Below are 14,585 nucleotides of genomic sequence, written 5' to 3' on the forward strand. Positions count from 1 at the left end.
GTTGTAATTCGGTTGACCAAGCATTTGGTCCCGTATCGTGCGACATGCTCTGAAGTTTAAAACACACATATTATACAGTAGGCCTATTGGACACATTATGTGAGAATGGATAGGAATAGAAAATGCATATCCTGTCATTGTGCACAGACGTCGGTCTCTGATAGTGTTGATGTTCATCGTATCACGGGTATCAAATAGGATTACGTTGTAGATGAGTGAGTGATACACCATGTGTGTACTGGTTCAAGCAGATAAATGTCCTAAATCATGACACTGCCTATAGCGTTCCATGATGGTAGGTTATGCAACTACAAAATTAGAAGGGGAGACGTGGACACTGGACAGACACAGCAGCATGAAATATTGGTTGAAAGCACAAGAATATGTATCCAGGGAAATTAATACCATGAGAATAGATTCTAAGAAATAGTCTAACAAAAATGTGTGTTGGAGTTGAATGAGCCATCCAAGGGCTATTTCTATACATAATCATTGTGGAGTATTTAGTGACTTTTCATGTCATGTTTTTTTCCTGCTGTGTGTTAACGTGGTTAGGTGTAGCCTGCGAGGGCTGTTTCCACTCAATATAGAGGGGATGTAATGTAATTATGCTGCAGGCAGGCTTGGAGAGGAAATGCATCCTCCCCTGATGTAAGCAGACTTGACTTATGAACTTGTCCTCTGGCATTAATGATGTTTGTAATTTGATTTCTTACACATTTGGTCCAAGACTCTTGAGTTTGCATATCAATGGTTCTCCCTAGTCTACCCTGTTCTGAGTATGTTGAGCGGTGCCAGTGCACATTGATTTTTATTTTTATTTTGACAGATGCCGAGCTCTCCTATTTGAGCTGTTATGTGAGGATTGTTTATGTTTGAGGTGTCTGTCTGGTGCCCGATTATGCCTCATATTTAGCTGAAGCGAATAACACCACTCATTATCACTTAATTGGTTTTGCAGAGAGTTTCTGAAATGGGGATGAGATGGTTATACATGGACACTTCATCCACAACGTGAGCAGTAGTACAACATTTAAGCAGATGTTAGGGATAATGTTATATATTATATATGCGAATATTCCCAGAAAATCGGCAACCGCGCAAACATACACTGAAAATAGGAGCTCACAATGTGTTGTACCGCGATGCATTGTGAGCTTGCAGATATGCTATTGTCTGCAAAGATATTTGATTAAAAAAAAAGAAGGTTGTGTTTTGTTGACTGCATGGGACACTAGGTCAGATGGGAGCTATAGGTTATTTCAAGGATGACTCAACTTAACCAGTGGTGCAGATGTAACACCCAGGATTTAAGCCCCAAACCCCAAACAGGGACCATATTAGGCTCATAATAATAATAACTAGAACTGCACTCTGTCGAGTGCCAACTTGTGCGTTGCACACAAGTAGTGCACAAGCAGAGCGCGCAAGTACTGCCACGGTAACATACATGTATGTAACTTGAAAGTAGCATACTGTGGTCGGCTGGACCTCTCTGCTTGCGCAAGTAATAACTACAAATGCACACTATCGAGATAGAGTATCGACACACAAGTGGGCCATGTATGGCCTACTTGTGCGCAAGCAGAGCACAGGTGTGTTCGCTGTGCGTTCACCACTCCTAGAGCACTCTGCTGTCAGTCTGGGTACAACTGCTGTTCTAGTCCTAGAGCTCTGTCTGTGTGCGACTGCTGCTCTGAGTCCCTATAGAGTCCCTATATACTGTAACTTAAGCTACTTTGAAGTACAGTGTCCGGTAGTATCTACTGCCTGGTACAACTGCTGGTCTAAATCCTCTGTAAATCTGCTCTACTTTGAGTGCTACTAACTAATGTCTAATACAACTGCTGTTCTAAGTAATTTAGACCCATTATTGACCTTATACCAACCTTGAAATGTGACGTCACCAAGAATGCTGGTCCCTTATAGCATTGGTTCCCAACCTTTTTACACTGAAGTACCACCTCAGAAGATATTTGGCTCTCCAAGTACCACTATAATAACTGATGTTAAAATACAGAAGCGTATACCTGCCCTTTTTGTTCCATTCCTAAGCCAATAATGCTGCTGCTCTGACCAATTTATTCTATTCTGAGGACTACCTCAATATCAGAGAGACATTTGACCTCAGGGCAGGGCTACCTCAATAACAGAGAGACATTTGACCTCGGGGCAGGGCTACCTCAATGACAGAGTGACATTTGACCTTGGGGCAGGGCTACCTCAATAACAGAGAGACATTAATTTTAAGAAAACTAACATATGAGAGACATTATGATGGATCTTTCTCTCATCAAGCATCCATGAATATTGTCATGGGATGAAACAAAACTTTTTGAGAGTTGTGCCATCTGTAACATCTGCATTTAAAAACAAGAAAGCTCTACAAGGAGCATCTACAGTTTGTGGAACCATAGAGGCGATGTGGTGTGTATTGTATTGTTTATATGGTCGATTCTGCATTTCAACTATGAGGTTCACTTTGTGGCTTGAGGCCTGTACTGTATATCCCATGTAGGTTCTGTTATATGCTTGAACTCATAGCAACGCCTCAGAGTATTATTTTGATAATGTGCATGCAGGGAATTAAGTGACTATTTTAATGGGATTCAAATGATGCACAGACGTATCTGGAGGCGGTCTGAGATGAGAGGTGTGGACATTTACACCAGTACTATTCCGTGTGTCATTAGATTTGAGCAAGACATTATTGTGCAGTGTATATCATCTCTCAACTAAGTACTCTTTAAAAGGAAGCCATTTATCTGAGGTCCCCAGACTGTCTGTTCTTTGCTCTGTCCTTTTTGAGGGGCGCTCCAATGCATTGCTTTTTAAGATTACGTCATATGGCAGCCAAGTCTATGGGATCTTTTCTTTTTTTTTGCACAATTAGCAAAACTAACGGTAACGATGGAAGTTGGAGATCCATGCCCACCCGACTGCAATACCTGTTGTACCCGTGTCAGAGTACCCGTTCCACCAAGTCGGTGCCCATATACCGGTATGTAGATTTCTGTATCTGTCTCTCTGTGTCCCTTTATTCCTATATATGGAGTTCAGAACAGGCCAGCTCCATATACAGTATGGACCCTGGGCAGGGGCCCTGCAGAGCCCGGGCAGAGGCCTTTTTGGGGCGGTTCTGGACAACCCTGGGTCCGACTGACTTGACACCAGGCACTGCACTCCCTGTGGGGGTGTGGAACATGTGTCTTGAATTTTTATGTGGATTTCAGACGTACAGACTACAGAGAGATGGTGCATTTATTAATTTTTGTAAGATATTTTTGGGCTTTTTGCCTTTATTGATAGGTTAACAGTAAAGGGGGAGAGATATGGGGGGGAAGAGACGCAGCAAAGGACGTCAGGATTGGGACACGAACCCACGACACACTGTCAGGCTGGATTACCAGCATGCCTGAACCACTCGGCCGGCCCAGGCCACATGGTGCATTTATAGATAGATGTGTGTGGCAAGTTTCTCAAGACTGTGCTAACAATAGCAATACAGTAGAACAACATAACACAATAACAAAATAGCAATACAACATAATTGGGACTCTATGTGCATGCAGTTCATGTGGAAGGGATAGAATTTCCGAATGGCAGGACATTGTTTACCCATATAAAGCCATATAAAGATTATTTGTCTTCTAGCAGCCTACATTTGCAAATGTTGTATCCACAAATGCAATCCACACAAAATTGGATATTACTGCAGTATGTGTCTGTTTGTGTGTGTGTGTGTGTGTGTGTGTGTGTGTGTGTGGGGGGGGGGGGGGGGGGGGGGGGGGGGTATTTCCACCTTGAGCCCTTGAGCTGTGCACAATCTACATTTGGCTAATCTCAGTCAGCCAGCTTGTGGATGGCAGTTCAAAGCAAAAAACTAAGAGCAGTGCTGTCTTCTTGCCAAAACGAGGCTTACTCCAGTAATAATAGTCACTAGTGACTGTGAGGCTCTGAGGCTGCAGATGGCTTCTTGGAGTAAGTCTGAGATCATGCATATGTTGTAATATGGATGGAGTCTTGAGATGAGACGCCTGATTGCATCCAGATAGAACTGAGGGGAAATGTCCATTTTAGTGTCAAATTACCTCAACCACTGCAGTCTGTACCCACATGCAGGGAGCCTACCCCTTATTGGTGCAAACCCACTTTTTAATGGGGTTTAATGGTGGAGTGCATCAGGGCATGGTATATATGCAAATGGCACAGAGCCATTATGTTTCAAACAGCACAGCTGGAAATGTTTCACTTTCACAGTGACAAATGACAATACTGTATACGGTATTGGTTTGTGTACTGCACGTATAAACGTAGCTCGGGAGCTGCTACCTTAAACACAAATCTGAAGCTTTTTGTACTATTTTAAATTGTTTGGGGGATAATGCTGCAAATTGTTCCAACGGTGAAAATCTTTAAAGATTTCTGCTATTTGTTTCAAAAAGCTTTATACCCTTGCCAACATGTAGCCTATAGCCCATTGGCTCATTTAAATTGAATGTAGGCCTATAGGTCTGATTTTGTATAGCCTATATCTCTCATTTATTGAACTGTTCTCTCTTTTTATTTTTGTAGGCTATTGATATGCAATGTATTAAATTATTAAGCCTATACGTGAGGCACACAATTGCTTTACACATTCATAAATATGGATATTTCACATTGCAATGATGCATAATGTAGGCTATATAAATCCAATAATAAATGAGAAAAAATCAATCTAAACTGCCACTGCTTTTATAGCTTGCCCGAATCCACGGAGGGGTGCCCTGGGCGCAGCCATTACTGAGGTGCACCATTAAGCGCAGCTTGGCCCCTATGAGCTTGACACATCAGCACTGATTAGCTACACCTGGCATACAGGGCACGTGCTCCATATGAATTCGTCTAAATCATAAATGACACGCACGGCGGCGGACTGTGGCACGGGCACAGATATGGTTTTTTTTAACCCTCCAGAGAGGGGGAAGTAATAGGACCTATTATCGTATCTATCTATATATTTTATCTGGAACCCTTCAGTGCCTCGAGGCCACCATTCGCAGGCAGAGGCGCTACAGTGCGCGCAATTTGGCGTGCCGTGCGCCCACAGAGCGCCCGCCCGCGTGAACTGGTGGGAGAGAGGAGAGGAGAGAGAGGACCAGGGACTGTAGCCTGTACTGGTGCGGAGGAAGGAGGACTTAGGAAACAAGCTGAGCGACAGACGGGACTCAACGTAAAGATACACACACGGGAGACACGTAGCTACATCGTCGCTCTGTCGCGGAAAACGCCGAGGACCCGGCCAACCTTCGGCATCCACTGCGCACTATAGGCTATACGTCGGAGACGAGGGATAAATAAGGTGAGCGGAATACAACGTCGCATATACTATCTATATATGCCTCTTCTGTTTCACTGTGAAGAGTTTGAGGATTGACTGTCGTCAGTCTTTTGAGTTGTTGTTAACGAGTGTGTGTAGGATGCTGCAGGGTGCTGCTGGTGGAGCGTTGACGGTGACAACACTGTCCCGCTGGATGGGTTTTTTAAGCTGTTTCTTTACCGGACCGTGGCCGACTTTTTAAAAGCTTTTAAATCTCGTCTTGGTGGTTCGGATCGCTGCATGGTCCATAGAAAACAGGTGCACTGGTCGCATCAGTGATTGGTCTGGTGCGCAGCTGTCAAATCTTGCACTGGTATGTACTGCATGTGTAGCAGCTTGTGTATGTATGCTGCCGAAAAGATGCTGAATGAAATTGTATGGGATATTAACGCATTACGCATTTTGTAAAGACGGATTCCTCTATCATTGCACATTTGTGTCAAATGATCCAGCCAGCATATTTTGGATTTTTGAAATGGGACAGACGGGAAGAGACAGAGATCAGATTAGAGATTGCTGCTTAATAATTTGCCAGTCTGTTTCACAGTTGATTTTCCATGTGTTTTCCTTGTGCTCTAAATCCTCATTCTAAGCGGATTTATTCCAGAAATATTTAATGTCTATAATATTGGCATTTAAATGGGCTACAAATCTAATATGTTTCTGACGCTGTCAATTTGTCCAGTCTGGTTTCCCGTTATGAGACCAGAGATGTGATTATGACGATCCCCACTTCCCCAGAGATTCATGACATCTCATGATGTCATTTATTATTTCAAACAATAATACTCAGCCAAACAACTGCCGTTACTGGAAAAAAAAAACCCTTATCACCCCCTCCTCTTCCCCTGTCTCCCTTTGGTCAGACCTTCATTCATCGGACACTCACCAACACACCCACCCCTTCCTTATCCTCTCGAGTCCTCACACACACACACACACACACACACACACACACACACACACACACACACACACACACACACACACACACTCTCTCTCGCGCACACACACGCACATTATGGCTGCACACTTTCTCTCTCTAAGTCCAATTAATACATTAATGCTAATGACTGTTGCTTTATTGTCTGAGGGCGTTGTTCTTCTTGTGTTCAGCACTGCCTGACACACTTTCTAGTAAATGTTTACTGTGTCTGCCTAAGCAGACTATTGTTAATCTCTCCCAAGAAGATAACAGTGTCTGTCCTATCTGTGCCGTATGCCGTCTTTGCATTAATCCTGAAATAGGCGGCAAAATGTATGATGCAGCTTTATAATGCAGTATAGCATCCTTTTTGTATCACTTTAACCCATGATTCACCATGATGAGTTATTTGTCTGACCCAACTGACTGTCATTTTAACTGTCATTTTAACTCAAATTACTTAGCCAATTGAACACCAGTGTCATAATTCTGAGGCGAACATTCTGCTATTTTCAGTATAGAAATTTGTAGAGGGCCTATAGTACATACATAGACCCCTGTGGACTCTGATCAACTAAGTACATATCAGAGCTTATACCTCCCGGCTTACAATGGTCTTGAGGTCTACTAGCCAGTCATTTCTTCTGGTCCCACAAACAAGGCTGAAGGCCAGGGGCGATGGATCTTTTTACAGTTTGTAGCACCCAAACTGTGGAACAATCCTCCACCCCATGTTCTTAGAGCGTGTCAAACCTTGCCTGTGTTTAAATCACGTTTGAAAACTCACTTGTACTACTTGGCTTTCGATGATTCAGACTAAGAGTTGCTGTATCCGTTTGACATACTGTATGTGTTTATATGTGTTGCACCCTCTGTGTTTTTCACCAGTTTTTATTCTGAGTAGTTGATATTTGTTTACTTATTGTACAGCACTTTGGTTCAACGCTGTTGATTTAAATGTGCTCTACAAATAAAGTGGATTGGAGACTTTAAAGGGTAAACAAAGTGGTTTAATTGCCACTCATCCCTGACCACTGCTTCAACCCAGAAGCTCAGGCCAACTCTCACCCAACCGCCATGGAGCGTACAGGCAGGGACAAGATTAATAATCCAAAGATTGCGGCCTACTTCATGATGACCTCCATCTTTTACTTTCACCCTCAGCACAAATGGCTCTAACACTATCCTATTCATCCGGGGAGATTTGCATAACTAAGAGATTATCAGGCACACGTTGGCTGGATGTTATTGTGAGAGCACCCGGTCATCAACCACCGCTGACCTAGAAGCAGTGGCGGGCCAGGCGGGCAGCCAGGCAGGCTGCGCTACACTCCGTGGGCTATGGGAAAGGCCTGGGTGGTGGAAAGAAAATGCTACTTATTCTGTTCTGTGGGCCGCAGAAATACGCAGACAATCCTGCGATAAGAAGCCGAAGGGAAGGGATAGGCGCTCCTTGTTGTCACCATCCGTCTGTCTCCCCCAACTGATGGACGAGACAATATAGTCTCAGTTCGTCACGCCGGTGACGTAAGCGTCTCTTCAGATGAAGTGGTTTGAAGACTGTGACACACTGGATTGTGCATTGCATTCATTACTCCAGTCCCAAAGCTACGCTTCCTTTTTTGCTCAAATTATTCTGAATTACCGTACAGTCCAGACAGTGGTAGGGTTGGGATCCTTTAAGATAGTAACGATTCCGATTTCTTAACAGTTAACTGTAACGATTCCTAGGGGGGTCCAAATGGACAGTTACAGGTCTGGAACTCTGGGAGTGGAATTATGATGGTCCTTGAAATTAAAATCACACCTGTGTGAAGTGAGGGGCGCTCTTGTCCCAAAATTACGTCATCCAATGTTGGATCCAAGTCCTTCCGGAACCCAACCTTAGTTGGGTAAAGATGCCAGGATTTTAAAAGTTGAGATAACCTGCAAAAAGTTTATCATTGCCTTGAATAATTCAACAGTCAGCTTTACCAATTGCTGTATCGCTACTGGACGTAATTATTGGCTTGTGTGATGTTTCTGGTATATTAGGTGAAGTGGCACTGGATATGGCAGCTTTCAGTAACATGTCATTACGGGTCATTCTGGTTGAACTGCGTTCTGGAAACACGTGTATCTGCTTTACATGGAGATGATCTGATGCTGAGCGTGAATGGAGGCATTGCGCTGTTCTGCTGTTCTGCTGTGATGGTGGTGGTGGTGGGGGGTGGCGGTCTCTGGGGACCAATGGAGGCCCCTGCACATCCATTAGTGTCACCGTAGTTGCTTGTGTCTGTTCCCACTGGGCCAGTCACACAGTCACACACACACACACACACACACACACACACACACACACACACACACACACACACACACACACACACACACACACACACACACACACACACACACAGTCACACACACAGCAGCACACAGCAGACACATGGCAGGTCTTCTGTCACAAGCCTGTCCACCTCATTTTGGGACTGATGAGTGTCTCATTAGGGGGCCGCAGAGGGAAGCGATGTCCCCCGTCCCGCCTCACGGCTGTTTGAACTGCGTTTGAGTGTGGCGCTAATTTTGATGAATGTATATGCTAGGATGCACATGTAGACATGTGTGCTTGCTGACGCTCATAATATTATGCTGCTGTTCCTGTATGTTTCTGCCACTCTATTCGAATACACACACACACACACACACACACAGACCAGGTGGTCTATTTTATGTGACTTGAAATTGATTGATTGCTTGATTGAATACTTTATTAGTCAGAAATGTAAACAGCCCATGGTACAGTAAATCATTAAAGCTAAAAGGATAACAAAATAGCTCTGGGGACTTGTTTCCATTGTGGTCCTATGTATTCAATTCATCAACATGGCATACAAAATTAACACATGTGATACAACAAATAAGAGACAATTATGTATACAAGAGATGGGAATTTACTTCCCTTTTGGGTTTGGTCTCCTGATAGATGTTTTTCAGGCCAAGTTTGAAAGAAACCATTGACTGTGTTATACATCCTTAATGGTGTCAAGGCATTCCACATTTCGGTAGCAGAGCATTAGAATGAGAACTGAAAATCCTGCAGATTCTCTGGATCTTGTTTACTTGCTTCTAGGAAGGTGTTAGATAATGCGTTAGATTGTTTTTGTCTTATCTTAATCCATAATGGATCTTGTTTACTTGCTTCTAGGAAGGTGTTAGATAATGCGTTAGATTGTTTTTGTCTTATCTTAATCCATAATGGATCTTGTTTACTTGTTTCTAGGAAGGTGTTAGATAATGCGTTAGATAGTTTTTGTCTTATCTTAATCCATAATGTTGCATGCTGTTGTCCTGTATATGGCCTATATTTGTATATAGATGGATGAGAAGTAAAATAAATTCATAATATGAGTGAGTTGACAAATAAGTTGTATTGTTACTGTGAAGATGATCAAATAAACTAAACTAAAAAACAAAACTAATATGAAGCTTGCATGTAACGTTACGTCATGCACCACAGCAATAAACAAGCATTTTCAGAAAAATAAGCAGAAGATGTTTGCTTCTGTGCTTTAACACCCCGATCGCCCAGGACGAAGTTCAACGTCCTTTCAATTAGTAACACCCAGCGCCCAGGACGAAGTTTTATCCAAAAGACGAAGATTATTAAACAGTTTATCAAAACCAATCCCATCGCTCCACAGCATGGAAGCGCCTGTTGTGCAACATTCGATGTTGCGTAACAGTGGGACGTCATCAAAAATGTTCCCCTCCTGTTTAGCCGACGAGAACGAAAATCTTAAAACGTTAATAACTCACGTTCTAAATCATCCCATCCAATTCTAAGAAAATATCATGTCTTAGACGGCCCACCGTGGTCCCGTCGCTAGTCGCGATAGAATACCTACCATACCTCACATTGTTGTCGATCGGCTCTAGAGTGTTTTGGCTACATTTAGCTGCTACAGTACATCCACATCCGGGATAACATCCGGTCCGTCAGTAAAAGTGCTCCGCTGCTATAAATCGCTGGGCACTACGATTTAATGGATTAAATAACCCTGGGCAATCTGTATATACATATCATTTTATATACAGAGAAATGAAGATATGAATTTAAAATAAAAGTAGAAACACATGTTTTTCCACAAATGCATGTAAAGGTTACAGTATCATGATAGTGCAGGGATACACATACATGTGATTGATGGTCTTTATAGTGGTATCCCATTGAATGTCTTTTTCCTCAGCTCACAAATACTGCTGCTGTGTATGCAGTCACATTGCTGTACCTCACCTGCAGAAGTTATTCTTTTACTATATTAGTCATGTCTTAAAACTCCTTCTCTTTCAGTCTGTAAACTGTGATGTGTCTATGATGTCTTGGTAAGTACAGTTGGCAGGTAGTTAGAAAAGAAAGTGTAGCTCATCTCTCTCTCTCTGTCTCTCTCTCTCTCACACACACACACACACACACACACACACACACACACACACACACACACACACACACACACTCACTCACTCACTCACTCACTCACTCACTCACTCTCTTTCGCTCTGTCTCTCAACACTCTCTCTCTCTTTCGCACTGTCTCTCAACTCTCTCTCTCTCTGTCTCTCCCAGACACACACTTGGGTTATGAGGCAAGAGAGAATGCAAGCTGGTTGGTACAATTAGGGTTTCACACATGGTTAGACATGGAGCGCTAATGGGGATTGACACATTCCTGTGGGTCCACACCACACAGCTGCAAGTGTTGATGTTTACATGTTTAAATGATTGTGAGTGGATGGAGACTGATGTCTTTAGAGAAGCCACAGATATTTTTCAGATTTTGAACGTGCTTGATACCCAGAGCTGAATCCATTCGTTTCTGTCATGGACTCTGGCTAGCATAAATTTTTGAGTGGTGCAGAAAGTGGTGTCCCTGCCTAGGTCCCTGGCTGTCTGGCTGTCTGGGTCCCTGCCTGCCTAGGTCCCTGGCTGTCTGGCTGTCTGGGCCCCGCCTGCCTAGGTCCCTGGCTGTCTGGCTGTCTGGGTCCCTGCCTGCCTAGGTCCCTGGCTGTCTGGGTCCCTGCCTGCCTAGGTCCCTGGCTGGCTGGCTGGTTGGCTGGGTCCCTGGCTGGCTGAGTCCCTGGCTGGCTGGCTGCCTGGGTCCCTGGCTGGCTGGGTCCCAGCACGGAAATTCACCACCAAGTGTCACTGTTGTGCAGCCTAATTCTCAGATCTACAAGCTCACAACGTGTTGCAGTACAGTACTACGAAGAACAGTACAGTACAGTACTACGAAGTACAGTACAGTACTATGAAGAACAGTACAGTACTACAAAGTACAGTACAGTTGCTGTACTGTACTTTGTATTACTTATGCGAGAAATCCCATAATATGACAATGGAATTTGCCAGCAGATGTCACTGTTTTCACTGTTTTGCCTGTTTTCATTGCAGCTCAAAAAGTTTCACATACACAGAGAAAATCTCAGATCACAGAACATCCACTGAGTTCAGGTTGTTTGGGTGTAATTGAGATCATAAAACCTAAAATAAAAAAATAAAAAAAATGTCATGAAACCTTTAAGCTTAAACCTAACCTCACAAAAACTATGCCTAAATCTAACCTTAACCCTGACTCTAACCTCACAAAAAACTATGCAAAGGGCACGCTGCAATATATGCCTTAACCACTATTAGACCATTTGGCACCCTAATGAGGTGGTTTTATTGCATTGTGTGGAAAGGTTTCTCAGGCCAGGGGTTCCCAAACCCTTCCCTTCCAACGACCCCCAAATGTCCATAGCCTCTGGCAGCCCCTCTATTGGGAAATAAAATCACACCCGTGTGAAGTGAGTGGTGCAACTCTGTGTGGGGGAACATCCAGACACCCAGGAACGTGCCCACAGGGCCGGGCCGGTTCCGGCGTGCCGCCCGCGTCCGAAACGGTTGAGAAATGACAGTTACCATGTGGGGGTCCCTCTACTGTACTGTACTGTCACTACTGTACTGGCACACCCAAAATCATCATATATACACTTAATATGTGCGAGTGTGTTTGTGTGTGTAAGGTTGCGCACAGGTGGTGAAAAACAACCATGCTGTTTTCGTGGTCAGACCCAGCCAGCCAGCCACCCAACCACACACACACACACACACACACACACAGCTCCGTAAGGGAGTGGTTGCACCACTCAAAAAACAATCACAGCTGTGTGAAGTGAGGGGCGCTCTTATCATCATACATCATACATAATTTCATCATGGCCAATCACACTTTGCATCCTCAAAAATGGCCATTCAATATCAATGGCATTCAACAGTGATGAAAATAGGTTTTCAATGTATTGGGTCCTGGGACCCAGGGGTGGTCTTTTAGATGGGTCCCAGACTCCAAGGGAAATGTTATGAGTCACACTTCAACGACGTTAGGAGTCATATTTTGTCATGTTTACAAACTGCAGCATTTAACTCCCATTTCAATAATAAAATAATATAAACACAATTCTAAATCTGACAATTGCAAAGAGTTATGCAAACAGTGCAAAAATAAAGTAAAATAAATACCACCAAAATAAAGTAAATTAAATACTTTGTGATACACTCCGTGAGCTAAATAATACCATTGTCAGGTGATTTCACAACCAGAATGGAATTGTAAGAGCCACATGATTTCTATACTCTATATTGTTTTAGTATTCATTTGATGACGTCACAATGCCGGCCATGGTCAAGGTCAAGTTGCCAGGATATTTAATGCGTCCATAATCAAGCAGCAGGTGTTGCTGATTGGCAGAGGCACAATGTTTTCGACTGTTTGTAAGAGCTGTGGTCTGTATCCTGTACGTTTGATTGTTTATTTGAGTATTTATTGTATATGCTGAGGAGGTGACAGACCGGCTATGGTAATAAATATCTTTGTTTGTGAACCCAACAGACAACGCTTGGACTTCAGTTTATCGAGCATACGTCTGAACATCCTCCTAGCCGTCGGTAACCACGTAGTATTGGACTTAGTAGTATTGTACGTAGTATTGGACTTGAGATTACAGGAATCATTACCAATGTCAAGTGATTTCACCACCAGAATGGAATCATTACCAATGTCAGGTGATTTCACCACCAGAGTCGACAGGCCCAATCACTCACGGCTACCCAGGGAACACCATGTCAAGTTATTACACCCCAGTGAGAACAAAGCCTGAGCATTTCTCTTTTCTGTTCCAACCAAACGCCTGTGAACAGCCTCTCTGTTAAAGTGGGGTGAAGAGGATAATGTAACGTAATATTGCAGAGTTTTATCTCCTCTCACATCCCCAGTTTTTCTAATATCTAACGGGTTATCCATCCAGCTTTGACTTCAAGTAAACAACTTGATCTTCCTCCATCTCTAACCTCAGTTGCAAGGTTCTCCATAGGAACGACATGAAGACGTGGCAGCGAGGATGAGATGGGTTACACCACCCACTAGAAGCAGAGGGGGAGGGGAAGGGAAAGTGAGGGTTTTTGGGGTGGCGGGTGGGTGGGCGGGCAGGAGGAGGGCCTCAATGGACGCTGAGACGAGGCTTGGCAGGAACAAAGGGGGTCTGTTTTCTCCATCCCCATGGCTGGGCTGTTGTTCTCACCCCTTTCTTGTGCAGTAGGTGGTGGTGGGGTGTGGGGGGGTACTGGGGGGGTCAGTCCCGAGGAGAGCCACAAAAGAGGGCTGGGTTCTTGAGCCCCCGTTTGAACGCAGGAGTAGATTCCCTTGTATGGGACCGTGTCAAGCTACAGCATCAGGCTCATTCAGGCTCTGACCAGCATTAGATGGATATACAAGCTCACACAAGGCACTATACAAGCTTATAGATGTGCTATTTTCACAATTTTTACAAATATTAAAAAAACAAAATTGCCTTTTTTAGCCTAGATAACATCACACTACCAGAATCAGAATAGGGTCGTCGTGGTTCTCCCGCACTTTTGAACGCCTGACGCGGCCACTGCTCCACTTTCAACATGACTGACTAGCTTCTAGTCATGTTGAAAGTGGTCGATTGGACCCAAATGGACACATTCTTAAAGGGATAGTTCACATTTATTTTACTTAAGCTGTATGAAATACTTTAATATAGTGTTGCAACTGTATTCATTGATTGTCCAAGTCCCGTGGTGGGAGTTATTCTCTGGTTTTGGTTCATATTAAGTAGTTATGGTCATTTTGTGGGGGGCACTGGGGCCACGCATTAAAAGTAAATTAATCGATAGTCCGTCCATCTGTGTACAGCTAATGTCCGGCACCGTTGACCCGATCGATGCTACACTTTGCACACACACTCCCTTGA

At 43.8% G+C, this 14,585-nt stretch overlaps 1 protein-coding gene across 4 annotated transcripts in view; it reads left to right on the forward strand.

Moving 5' to 3' along the window:
- Positions 1 to 5,172: 5,172 nt before the first annotated feature.
- LOC310856830 (neuronal cell adhesion molecule-like) overlaps positions 5,173 to 14,585 on the forward strand; it is a 100,657-nt gene continuing 91,244 nt past the window's right edge. For all 4 annotated transcript variants that reach the window (XM_083762325.1, XM_083762327.1, XM_083762328.1 and 1 more), the window contains exon 1: positions 5,173 to 5,344. The gene's annotated coding sequence lies outside the window, so the exon portion shown is untranslated. The remainder of the gene's footprint in view (positions 5,345 to 14,585) is intronic.

The sequence above is a fragment of the Protomyctophum parallelum genome (assembly GCF_964188405.1).
Source record: "Protomyctophum parallelum genome assembly, chromosome: 4".
NCBI classification, from domain to species: Eukaryota; Metazoa; Chordata; class Actinopteri; order Myctophiformes; family Myctophidae; genus Protomyctophum; species Protomyctophum parallelum.